Below are 13,402 nucleotides of genomic sequence, written 5' to 3'. Positions count from 1 at the left end.
AGGCCGCCTCAGAGCACTTCGTCTCTGAGAGAAATTGAAAGGAAGGGCTCTGGGCCCTAGGAATCCCATGACCTTGGAGCAGCCAAGAAAATACACAGCAGATTATCTTTGTCTTCAAAAGTAAACAGCTGGAAGAGGCAAACACCTGAACTAATGAAAACTGGTTCCTCATGGCCCTCTCTTAGGAAATGAAAACAGCTTGCATACATTCATGGCAGATACAGATGTCTAGGAAATTAATTAATTTCAAGTTAGCCCTGAGGTGCTATGACATCATTGAAGGAGGGGTGCGAGGCGGGTGGCACTCATATGCTGGGACATCCACTCCGATGAGTCCATTCTGCACTCTGAGAAGCAGCATTCTCACAGGCTGCGCTCACGCGGTGCTGGCCCACGGCTTCAGTTTGGCTGTGTGAGCATCTGCTCAAGGCGGGAAGAGAAACTGTGTGAATTCTGTGGCAAGAAGATTCTGGCAGCCACTGCACAGCTGGGTTGGGAGCAGAAGCATGCTGGAGGCCGGGGTGCTGAGAGCTCTCTGGGGCTTAAGACACTGGGCATAGAATGGAACTCGGATGTCACCTTCATCAGGCAAAACCTCCTCTTTTCTCAAACTTGAGCCACTTGTACGTTCCTTCTAGCATTTATCTTAATCAGCTTCAGTTCATTATTTGTGAGCTTGTCTTTTCCCTTTTAAAAGACCACAAGTCTCTTGATGGCAGTAACCACTTACTTGTGTTTTCCCCTGGGTCACAGTGGACACTCATCAAATGCTTGCTAAAATGAAACAATCTATGGAGGACAAACCAGTGGAACAGGTCACAGCAATGCCTGCATCCACCACCTCTACTTCCTGACCATAAACTTTCTCCTGCTGGCTTTTTTTTTAAATCTCTCTCTCTTCTGAAATCCCCCCTTGAAGAGGTTAGAAAATACTTTCAGGCAGCTAAATCAAATAGCATCTCAATCTGCCTTCCTTCTGTGTCTCTATAACTCCAAAATTAAGCTCAGGTTGTCGCTGTGGACTCCAAAGCATAGCCCTGGTCATCCCCAGCAGACCAGAAAAGCACCAGAGGACCTGTGCTCTTGACTTACAGCCAACCTGAAGTTACAGGTTGCGGGACACCTTGATGCTGGGCAGAGCAGAGAAAGGAACAAAGAGGAAGCCCAGTGATGTTCTAGGGTCCTTAAAGAGTGTCTCCAGCTCTTTCTCAAATGGCTTAAATTTGGTAAATTCTAAAATAGTCTTTGCCAAGAACTTTTTTGCCTCGATTTCTTAAACCCATGTGAATTTCATTTACACTTAACTCATCACAAAATTGTTGTGAAATAGCCATTTGAAGTCCAAGAAGCCTTTAGAAGTCCTTTCCTGTGCTTTTTCTCCCTTGCCAATGCTAAATACAATTCTAGTTCAGAACCCCTTTAAGTTGGATCTAAACTCAGAGCTGAAAGAGAACTCTTGTCTTGATAAAACATTCTTGTCAGCATGTGGACGATTTAAGCCCATGGGAAACAAAATTCCCTGAAGCTCCTGAAACTTCCTCCAATTTAGGGGTAGTTTTCCCCTTTCCAAATTCATTTGAGATTAAAAGCAGAAATGTTGAGATATAAATTGAAATTACACCATGTCCCACCTTCATCCGCAGCAGAAACCCCACGGAGAACTGTTGCTCTAACGTTTGCTAACAGACATTTCAGTTTCCAGTGCCCAGGTCAGTTGGAGTCACTTCCCTTCAGCATGAAACTTTTCAAGCCACAAGAGCCTTTGATGTCTCCAAATTCACCCACCAGTCTCCCACGTGCAAAGTAGCCCAGCCATCTGCCGTAGAAGGCCCGGACAAAAATAAGTCTCCACTTTCCTCATACATAATATAATCCAAATATAAACCCAATTCAAATTGATAGAGTTTATGAGGAAAGGATGTAACAGAACTGTGGTTTCCAGCTGGCCTTTGGTGTGGGCATTGTGGTGTTGGTTTTAGCATCGAATACTAGAAAGGGGATGCATGGGGGTCAGGACAGGTCTTTCCTACTTGCTCAGGGGGCTGTGTACATGAGTGAACTTCGAAGTCTCAGGCATCCTGGGGAAAGTAGGCATCGCCTGCCAGCTTGGAGAGGAAAGTGAGAAGGGTGCACCCCAGACACGTCCCAGCCAGGCATTCACTCAGGCCCAGTGCTGCCTCAGCGTCCTCATCTTCCTTCCTGCCAGTATGCTCCCCAGAACAAAGGCTCCTCAGATCCCCGGAGATCAAGACCGGGTCATGGAGGGCGGAGCAATCCTCCCAAACAATTCCCTCCTTCACCTTGGTGCTTCCCACCCCATCTTTTTTTTACTTCCTGCTTATTCTGAAATCATTTTCTTACGCATTTTTAAACAATATTTGCATTTAATCGTCTGAAAAAAAAAATCTTTTCTAGCAGCCTCGGAGCTCTTTCAAATACTCCTCCATGAATCCAAACATAACTTGAACCATTTCAAACAACTCCTTCTTGGCTCAGTATAGCTGCCATGTTTTTCCCCCTTATTTTAAATTGTGCAAACAATTAGACATTTTGAAAACAGCATACATCAAGTAAAGCGAGTCAGGTTTTAATTACTTTAAAACATTTATAATCCCTCCTGTCAGAATCAGCCTTCTCCCTTTGGGCACATAACTTTCTAGCAATGTTGTGATATCTTTCTGGTTTGACCTAAACATCTGTTTACTTTATTGAGTCAGTACAAGCCCTGATAGGTCAAAAATTAGGTATGGGTAGTTGAAGTGTAAATACCTGCTACAAAATGCCAGAGTTCAGAAGAATTTTAAAATTAAATGCATCTTCAGAGGTTTGTAACTAAGTTCACATTTGTGTTAAAATAGCAAATAATCTTCCAATTTTTATGCATAGTTTTCAGTCCTGTAACAAAAACATGATGTCAAGGGCTCATGCTGTGAGCACTGTGCTTGGTTTCCTTGTTTACATTCACAGCTGTAAACACAGTCTTATCCAGGCTTGGAAGCAAATTTCTCATTGTTTTCTGCATTCACCATGTTCAGAAATTTCTAGAATTTTCCTCATATTCTCATTCTTCATGCATTGGCCCATAAATGCCTAAACTTTTCAGGGTTTGACTACACTCTCACTTACCGAAGTCTCAGTGCAGATTTATGGTCATTTTAACCCCTCTCAGATTTCAAAAGTAAGTTGTAAATAGAAAGTTGTGCCAAGAATATTTATTAAAAGTCATCTATATGCAAATGCCGTCTTCACTTCAGCCTTACTCTATAGTATATGCATCTCCCCAGCTATTTAAAACCCATCCAGCTTTCCAGGCAAGCTCAGCTCTGGCCAGCTTCCCCAGAACCACCTGACATCTCCCAAGAAAGGGACTTTTAAATAGAATGTTCAGTTCTTTTAAGCACCAAAAAAAAAAAAAGGTGGGGGGGTGGCTGTAAACAGTATTAAAATGGGCTTCACTGAATTTGCAGAGGAAGGTTGAAAGAAGGTGTTGATACAAAAGGAAAAAAAGAGAGAAAGATGATGAGCAGAAGGAATTCAAAGAAAAGGAGAAAAGAATATTGAAAAGCAAATTCCAGGGAAAGACCATTAAACATATTAAATAGAAACAGGGCAAACAATGTGAATGAAAAGAGAAAAATAATTAAATTCAGAGTGACTTTGCCTGTGTAGAAATGTGGATTCAAGAAATAAAATTCTCCATATGCACATTTTTGTTACCAACCAAGACCTTCCTTGCATTATGGAATTAAAATGCACATGCATGTACACACACACTCCCGATATACTACTCTCCTAAACCAGATTCAGTCACTGAGTGTGCCTTATGGATGAAGAAACTAGCCCCATGCACCCTCTATCTCCCCAACTCCAGGTCAGATGTGGTCTCCCCCTCCTTGGTACCAGCAGGGATCAGACCTAGGCATTAAGTCACCAATCGCCAAACCCCTAAAACCTCAACCAAAACTTCACAAACATCACTAAGAGAGTGGTCCCAGCCCTGGTGTCCCAGTAATGGCCAGCAGGTGAGAAGACACAGGCATTCTAGAATCTACAGCGCATCACTGCTGGACTGTTCCCCAGAAGTTCTCCAGCACCTGGTCTTGGATTTACATAAAATGTAAAAGCCCCTCCCCTTGCCTTGCCTCCCCACATTCCACCCAGATGGGGTCCTCTGTTAGAGACCCTATGTTGCTTATTTGGCATCTACGTTGAGCCTTTCTTTGTGACCCTTGAATGATTATATTTTTTAGAATAAAGGAGTTAGGTAGCCCCTATGCTCTGAACTTCCCTGTGGAGTCCACTCCACCTTTCAGATTTTATTACAGCTCTGTGTTTTTGAATCTATCTTTGACAGAAGACTAGTTTACTTAAATTACTTTTTCACCTATATCAACTTGTTTCTAAAAACAGAAGATTTACATTCATACTTCATTTTTTTTGTAATTTTCTATTAGAAGAGAGAAAAACATACTCCTGAGGTTCTGGTATTGAGACAAATATTCAAAGTTCTATCGGCTCTGGACACAAAAAGAACTGGTTTATGTACGTGGAGTATTTTAGGGCTAAGGAAAACGCATGTATGCAATTGTCTAATTTTGAAGCCAGAATGATGCAGCTGCTCAGACAAGGGGCAGACAGAACAGGTCTTCCTCCTCTGAGGCATTTGATGCCCTCCATAATTTTGCTGCACTGTGCAACAAAGAAAACTCCAGAAGGCACAAGAAAACTTTTGTTTCCTGTTACACAGGAAATTAACATGTACTGTTATTTAAATGAAAATTAACATTTACACCATTTATATGAGCAACAAAAGATCCTGAAGTAACTTCTAAAGAATCAATAAATAATGTTTAATGCATTTGAATATGTTTTAGCACATTTTTTAAAAATTAGACATTTCGTATAAACTGTTAACCACAAAATCCTGTTCCCCGATCATCCTTATGAAGACAAAGAGCTTACATAAAGTGTTTAAATTAGCAGACAGAGGAAACCGTAAGTATGGCAGCTTCACCAAAAACCCTGTGTTTTTTGTTTGTTTGTTTTTTTTCAAGGAAATTGATTGAAAAATAGTAGAAAGAAAGCAAGCTGGAGGATAGGGAAAAGTTGGAAGGGAGCCGTAGTGAAAAATGAAGAAGGCTGGAATGGTGAAATGACAGTGGCCCTTCTGGTGGCCTCCTGATGGCCATGAACTCTGGTGAGAAGGGCACTGCACACACCAGTTTGCAAACCATGTCAAGGAGTTCATAGACCCCCTCAGAGCCCCTATAGCAGCCTATGGTAAATAATAACATAAACATCTTTGAAGTCCACAGTAGTGTTTAATGAAAATATTTGAGAAACAGGAAACTGGTGAAGAAGACAACTGTGTCATTCAAAACAAAATAGCTACCAAAGATTATCGTGCTTCCATGAAGGGAGATGAGCCGGCTATTACATCAAAATGCGTGCTGAAACCAGCTATAGATAGCCCTTTATCCCACTTTATTTTCCTTGGACATATTCTATTGAGGATAGGGCCATTCTTTAAAGTTTTTAAATGGGAGCATCATTCTAAATTTTTGATGTTTCTAAATAACTTCATGGGGCCATAAAATAATTTGTGCTTACGTGCTCTCCATGGAGTCTGTGCCAAGGGCTGCAATCCCTTTCGTTTGGCCTAGAGCCTCGGTGACATTTCCCTGCTAAGGGGCTCCCGTGGTTCCATCTGGATCATTTGTGTTTCTGGATAATTTGTGTTTCCTTTATGTTGAGTCAGTTCCTAGGTCCAATGTTGCTGTGTTGGAGATGGATCGAGATGCCAAGTTTACTTGGGGGATTGAGACGTCAACATTTCCGACCCTTGTGCCAGAAAAGGCTACCTTTTACAGAAACGCATTCCAGTAAGAGTGGACCAAACTATGGAAAATGTTCAGCCTCACTTGTTATTAAGGAATTGTAAGTCAAACTAATAATGAGGCAGTACTCTACAGTATGTCTTAAAGGTAAAACAATATTCTTTATGAGGGCTGGTGGCATTGTTTCCTACTAAAAAACTCATTGAATCTGAGCAATGCATAGGAAGAATGCTAAAGATACTCATTCCTTTGACCCAGCAATTTGACTTGAAAGGAGTGGAGAGTAGAAAGGACTTAACGCCGAATTGTTTCCAGCAGCATCATTTATACTAATGAAAACAAGAAACAGCTTAGATAGTCAACAATAAGAGTTTGGTTATCTAATTATGATTGGTCCATAGGGGACACTGTGGTCTGTGCTAACCAGAATTCTACCCTCATCCTCCACCCCATTTCAGAAGTGTGTGTGCGTGTATGTGTGTGTGTGTGTGTGTGTGTGTGTGTGTGTGTGAGCGAGAGAGAGAGAGAGAGAAGAGAAGAGAGATTGGTTGATGAATGGTAATGTGACTCAATTCTAGCTTCTAAGATGAGAGAAAAGGTTTTCTCAGGAGTTTGGGGAAAGGTATCTTACAGAAACAGGAAGAAGCAATTCATCTTCTAACTCGGGAGGTGGTTCCTGGAACCGCTGCCCCCATCTGGATACACCTGAGGGACATCAACACTGAGGAGAGCCTGTTAGAGAAGTAGGAAGACCCTGGTGCTTACGACAACACTGAGCGGCTAAATCCATCCGCCCAGACCCTCAGCTTCCATTACATGTGAAATACTCCATATTTATGAAATATTAAACTTTCTTATAACTTAAACCAGTTTGAGTTGAGTTTTTGTTACTTGAATCTAATAGAATCAAAATTAATTTAATTTTGAATATCCATTATGACAGCAATGACTAATGTAAACCTATGGCAAGTATTGGTCAATAATCTTAAATAAGAAAGTAAAATCCCCCCAAATATATGCAATATAATTATAACTATATAAAAATCATGACTATATCTATACGTATACATCACAAATAGTATAAACAAAAATAGTTCTGAGTTAAATTAAGAATAAATTATAAAACATTTTAAAGGTTTTAAATAATATTTCAAGAGTTGCCTTCTATCATTTTTCTCCACATTATGACTTAAGATGTTTAGCAACTAGAGGTTAAGGAACACATCTGTTCTATCCCCATTTCAAGTACAGTTGCTAGAATATTTTTAGTTTTATATAAATTAGTATACATAAGATTGTATTGCACTAACAAGCAACCCAGAAATTTCAACGTCTTAAAACAACAAAGGTGTATGTGGAGCTTTGGCTGTACGTCCATTGCAGTTGGAGAGAGCAGTGGGATTGATCTGCCCATCAGAGTCACTCCGGAATCAGACTGTTGGAGCAGCCACCATTCCAACCATTGATTGACACCATGCCAGAGGTTAAAAATAAAGCATGCAAGTTGCATATTAGATTTTAATGCTTCTGCCACATTATTTCCACTCACATTTCATTAGTCAAAATAGGTCACGTGGCCATGCCTAAATTCAAAGGAAAAGGAAGGTACAATTCTCCTATGTGTCTGGAAGCCCCAAATATTTGGCAAACAGCCCTGAGGGCTACCACAGGGCTACAACAAATGGCTGTTGGATGCACAGCACTGTTCTATGTGCAGGAGGTAGACCTTTTTTAAAAGCACTAGCGCTAAGGGAGAGAAGAAGCTTCTGTGTAGTAAAAGGAGTAGAGTGATACACAAAGCAGCTCGTCACATATTCTAAATACATGCTCCATGTCACCCAGCCCTCAATTCTGTAAGGCTCACGTGGCTGCATAAAACATGTGTTTCAAGTCCCAGCATATTATAAATGTAGTGGAGACTTTATGTCATTCCTTAAGTGCTACCATGAAAGACCACCAGAAAGACAATAGATTGGTTATTACATAACATCTCCCTTGCAGAATCCGCACACATCACTAAAAGCAGCGAACGATGACTCTGCCTGGTAGGACATACCTAGCACTTCTCTGTTTCCTGCCATCTTTCGGCATGCGTTGTGGCATGCGTTCTGGTCTCAGATCAAGCATAAATTCTGAATCATGAGACTCAGTCTACTTAGCAAAGTTCATTCCTCATCCCATTTCTCTCTTCTTTCCTTACATGACTTCATTCTCTGAAACTGCATCCTTGATTCCCCAGGTCAAAGCATAGCAACCCTTTTCTGTTGCCAGACTCTGACCCTTCCATCCACTGATTGCCATTTTTTCTTAGCTGTGTCCTCCAGCAGCCCATAAACACCTCTGGGCATCATAGGCCACTAGAAGTCTAAACTCTCAACCTGAACCCTAGGTTCTCTCCTCCCAGTCATGGGAGGCACAGGTGGGGTTCTTTCTCAGGACATTCTGTCTCTGATGCCTAAGAGCAAGCCTTGGGCTAGGGAGCTGAACTAGCAGCTGAGTTAGGTGGGAAAAGATTGGTTTTACTGCTCCCTTTTTGGTCTTGTCCTTATCACTATATATATAAAGACTATATATATACCTTCCCAGAATATATCAACAAGGAATTTTTAGATTATAAGTACCAGAAACTTTCACTTAAATTGGATTTTTTAAAGGATTTATTTATTGGCTCATAAAACATTCAAGGGCAGGGCTGGTTTGAGGCAAAGCTTAATGCTTAATGCAGGGGTTCAAATGACATCACCAAGATGTGAGTTCTCCTTCTCTGTTTCTCTGCCCACCTCTCTCGATACTGGCATGGTCTCTGGCAGATTTTCTCTAATGAATGCAGGACAGATGCCAGGAGCTCCAAGGGTCACATCTAGTTGTTCGAAGACCCAGCAAAAGCCTTGAGCTCCACAAACTGTCTGGGTCACATGCCTCTCTCAATCAACCCATCAGTAACTGGCCTGAAGGAATGGATCTGCAGACTGAATGTGGCCAAGAAGGCTGCCCCTGGGTGTGAGGGTGGGGTCATGTCTCCTTCACCCATGGTGAAGAGGGGACTGTAATGTCCTGCCAAAGAAAGTTCATGGTATTCTGTTACAGAAAAATGATTGGAAGGACACTAATAATACCAGCGTGGGCTCTCTCAGACTCTCATTTCCTTCGCACCATTCAAAATTTGCCCTGCTTTATTTCAGCTTGGAGGGTTAAGGGGAGATGGCCTTAGTGTGTATTAACAGTGATGGTTCATGTGTTGTTCCTTGTAAAGCCTCATTTCTATTCTAATGGCGCCTTCATCCTGAAGACCCAATGGATTGCAAGAAAGAGCCCTGCTTGTGGTCTAAACACCTAGTGTTGGGTTTCAGCTCAGAGACCTCAGATAACTCACTTCATGGATTAGGTTATCTTATTCATAAATGAGGATGGACTATATGGTCCCCACGGGCTCACCATCTCTGGCTGCTGTGACTTTGTTGTTCTTATGACACTGGGATAGGGTTGCAAAAGTCACTCACTCAATGTCTTGCAGTTGACAAAAGGTGCCAACACCACCCTTTGGAATCCAAGTGAAAGACACCTACTAGTACACCACAGCTGTCACATTGTAGAAATAAAAGGAGGGGGGTGTTGGTGAACTTGCTAATCAATGAGATATGATGGGGAAGGCACAGATACCGTAAAACTTTTTAGGTTGTTGACACTGGTGGCATTAAAATTGGCACAAGAAAGGAAATATTGCCTGGCTTGTATGGCTCAGTGAATTGGGCCATTGTCCCATGAACTGAGAGGTCCTAGTTGGATTCCTAGTCAGGGCACCTGCCTGGGTTTCAGGCTCCATTCCCAGTAGGGGGTGTGCAGGAGGCAGCTGGTCTGTGTTTCTCTCTCTCTCCTTTCCTCTCTCTCTAAAACATTAAATAAAGGAAATATTGACTAATTTCTGTGGAGGAGTTAAGTTTGATTTTAGATATATCTGCGTTATGGTGACCACAGGACAGTGATGTGGAATGCCCAGAAGACCTTTAAAGTGGAATTAGAGTTTGGCAGCTAGGAGAGCACTAGAAATGTGAGCACTTAAATGGATTAAACAGAAAGCATGACAGAACTTAGAAGGGTAGCTGAGAGTCCTGGGGAACATGGCAGGGGTGAGATTCTAAGATTGGGAAGGGCATACCTTTCAGAGTTAACAGGGGGATGCTGCCACAGAGACCTGGAGGAGGAGGAGGATCAGGAAGGCTCATGAAAGAGTCACCGATACCAGGTGGGAAGAGAATATCTGGATGGTAGGGGTGAGTGAGGGGGGAGGAGGGAGGTGGGGTCGAGTGAGAACTGAATACTGCTGGTGCCTTTCCTTGGAATGGGCTTATGAATCTCCTTGAGGTGGAGGGGTGGGGCTCCCGGCAATGACTGAAGGGTGCTGGAGAGAAAGTGGGTGTAGAAATGGGAGCAGGGAACACATGATAACCAGAAGGCTCTGTCTGCTCAGCAGCACAGGGAGGGCGGCAAGGAGTTAGGAGTGGGAAGACTTTGAGGAATGGGAAGGGAGCTTAGAAACACAGCTGTGAGGAATAAATTAGCGTATCAACAACATTCGGGTTTTTTTAAACTTGCCCAGCAGAGCTGACCAACGAACATAAATCGCACAGATTGCCCCTCCGGAAGCTGGGGAACTAGAGCAAACGTCACAGAACATAAACGAAGTGGACTTTTGTATTCACTCTACTCCCTCAGGGCTCTCTAAGGAGACATTCAATCCCTTAAGAGCCAAGACCTTGTCATCCATTCCTGTTTAACTCCCTTCATGCTTGGCAAAATGTTGTGGGTCCCAGTGGGTCTGGACTTAGCCAAGGGTAGGGGACAAACCCTCCAAAAGAAAGGAATTAAAGGGTGAGCAGAATCCCTTCCTCAAGAGAAAAACATTCATTTCCACTGAATTCCACACAGCATAAAAGGAAATGTGGCATGATTACAAATGGAATTATAAATCCCTGCTTATCCCACATAAAGCTGCGGCAGAAAATATTACTTCCCTTCTTATGCAAAGAAGTGGAACATTTGGGAAGAAGCTGGACCCTTTGCTGAAACAGTCTGCAAAAGCACACACCTCTGAATCATCTTTTCTCAAAGAAAAGTAAGAGGCAGAATGGATACTTGCTAAGTGGGTGGGAGGCCATTCCGGGTTGCCCTGTCATTTAACAACCCCTTACTGGAGAGCGCTGTGGCCATGTGCTCTGTGCTGTCACCTAGTGGAGGCATTTGGAAATTCCAGATGCTTGAGAACTGCCAGGAAAAGCAAACTTCCTGTTTCCCAACCTAAAAAAAAGAAAAAGAAAACAGCCAGAAAAGACTGTCCGGTCCAGAATATCTGCAGCGCAGCAGCAACCAGCCTCCTGACAGCTGCAAACACATCCTTTGTTAGTCCACTCTGTGGGCCTGTGAGGCCCAGCAACACTCCTCATGCTGAGCGCTGGAGCAGCTCGGCAGGCGCTGCGGAGGGCGGCAGGTGAATCCCGACCCCAGGGACATGTCTTTTGCTTTGGTTTCAGTCCTGGCAGTGGAACGCTTTCTTTCATAGATCTGGGCTTTGCTAGGCTGCAGCCCTTTCCACTTCGGGACTCGGTGATGAAACCATCAGTGACCACTCAGTTTGGGGGAAGAGCTGTGACACGTTAGTGAGACACAGCCCAAGTCTTCCCCATTGCATCGCAGGCTTCTGCACAGGCAGTCAGATGCTAACAGGAGCTCAGCCACACTGTGCCGGGTACCGGTTGACTCTGATTAAGGTAGGCATCAGCTTAGATGGGAGACCTGTTTCTGGTTCCATGTCAAGGTGAAGTCTCTTTCCTGTGCTTTGCTTCCCTGGTGAAGTATCTCAAGGGCAAATTGGCCCGTTGACTTGATTCTTAGCCATCGGCCAAAGATCGGGTTAGAGAAGGCCTGACCTCCTGGCGGCCAAGTTCCTCTCAGCGCTGGTGCCTGTCCCTCACTGCTTGTACAGACCAGACCTCTGCAACTGGCCAACTGGCATCTCATGCAAAAGGATTAACAGGTGGTCGGAGGACTGGAACTAATGGTTATTAGAATTTCGAGCAGGATCTCTCGATATGTTTTCCCTGCGGAACAGAAATGTTCTATCACTTACTTAAATAATTTCATGAAGACAGCTTTGAGACGAAAAACGAAGAAAAAGACCGTGTGAATTCCACATAATATTGCCAAAGGCAGTGCACTATCTATTGTTTTAAGAAATAACTGACATTTAAAAACCTCCATATGATTTATAAATCAAAATCATTTTCCCCTTGAGAACAATCCAGAAAGAGTGAAACATTCAAAGGACCAAACTTTCAAAAGACCCGTTGGATTTAAAGATTCAATTCAAGAAAATCACTCCCTGGATTACTTAAATGGCCATGCAGTTCTTCGAGGCTCAGATGAAAGACACCATCAAAGTAGAATGTTATTAATAACCCTTGGTGTCCAGCCATCTCCTTCTCCTGCTCTTTCGGGCAAACATCTGCCTAGTTCTATTTTGTTATTTGATTTCATGATGTAGTTTTCCGACATCTGCTCCCAGGTTCTCTGAGACAACAGTGAATTCTCTTTAGGGAAGAAATCACACAACACAGGGAAGGTAGAACAGAATTCCTAAAACCTGATGATCCCATTAAAGGAGTTTGGGGAGCTGAAAGCACTGTTTCTCCTCTAAATATCACTCGACTGGAGGCCAAAGACCCTCATTACTGAATTACACCTTCAACAAACATTTAAATAGAATAGCCACCCCATAAATACAATCTTGTCTATTATGCAGAACTGGACACTGTGCTCTCTGGCTGTGGCAGACCTTGTCAGTGCATTGCCTGTCATCCCCTCAGATCTCTCTGCCACGTTTGCTGGCTGCACCTCCTGGTTCGCATTCACTCTCCATAGCCAGCACCTATGTCACTCATCAAAGGACTGTTTCCAGAATCCCACTTTGCCTGCAAGTCAGGGAGCCTGATAATGATGCCTCTCCCACCTTAGTCAATGATGGGTAAGTGTGAGGGTATAAGTACTCCAGCTCCGGTGTCCCTGATGGAAGCCACTCTGAGGGGTTAGACTAGGTTATCTTCAGAGCTTTCTGGCAGAACTGAGCCAAAGTTAACTGTAGCGGTTTTAAAATATGTGCACAAATTACTTGATACTCCTTCCTTCAAAAGGTGGAGCCTAGACCCCTTTTCTTAAACATAGGCCAGGAGAGTGATTTCCCCTAAGAGTAGAAGATGGGGGAAGTGATGCTGGGTGAAGTCCAAGGCCAGGTCACAAATGGGATGGCTTCTGCCTGGCTCTCTACCTTGGACTCTACGCCTGGGGGCATCCACATCATGAGGACACTCAGCAGTCCTGGGAGAGGCTCAGGTGGAGAGAAACCGAGGTCTCCCACCCACAGCCAGTGTCACCTCACCTGCCACCTGCATGACCCACTTTTCCAGTGATCCTTTCTCCCCCACCCCCATGAACTTTCTAAGATGCCTACCCAGGTGACCTCTTGCCAGCAGCCCCATGAAAGACCCTGAGCCGGCACTGCCCAGCCAGGCTCC

The sequence above is a fragment of the Molossus molossus genome, unplaced genomic scaffold, assembly GCF_014108415.1.
Source record: "Molossus molossus isolate mMolMol1 unplaced genomic scaffold, mMolMol1.p scaffold_m16_p_8, whole genome shotgun sequence".
NCBI classification, from domain to species: domain Eukaryota; kingdom Metazoa; phylum Chordata; class Mammalia; order Chiroptera; family Molossidae; genus Molossus; species Molossus molossus.
The sequence above is the reverse complement of the archived record's forward strand: the minus strand, read 5'-3'. Positions refer to the sequence as shown.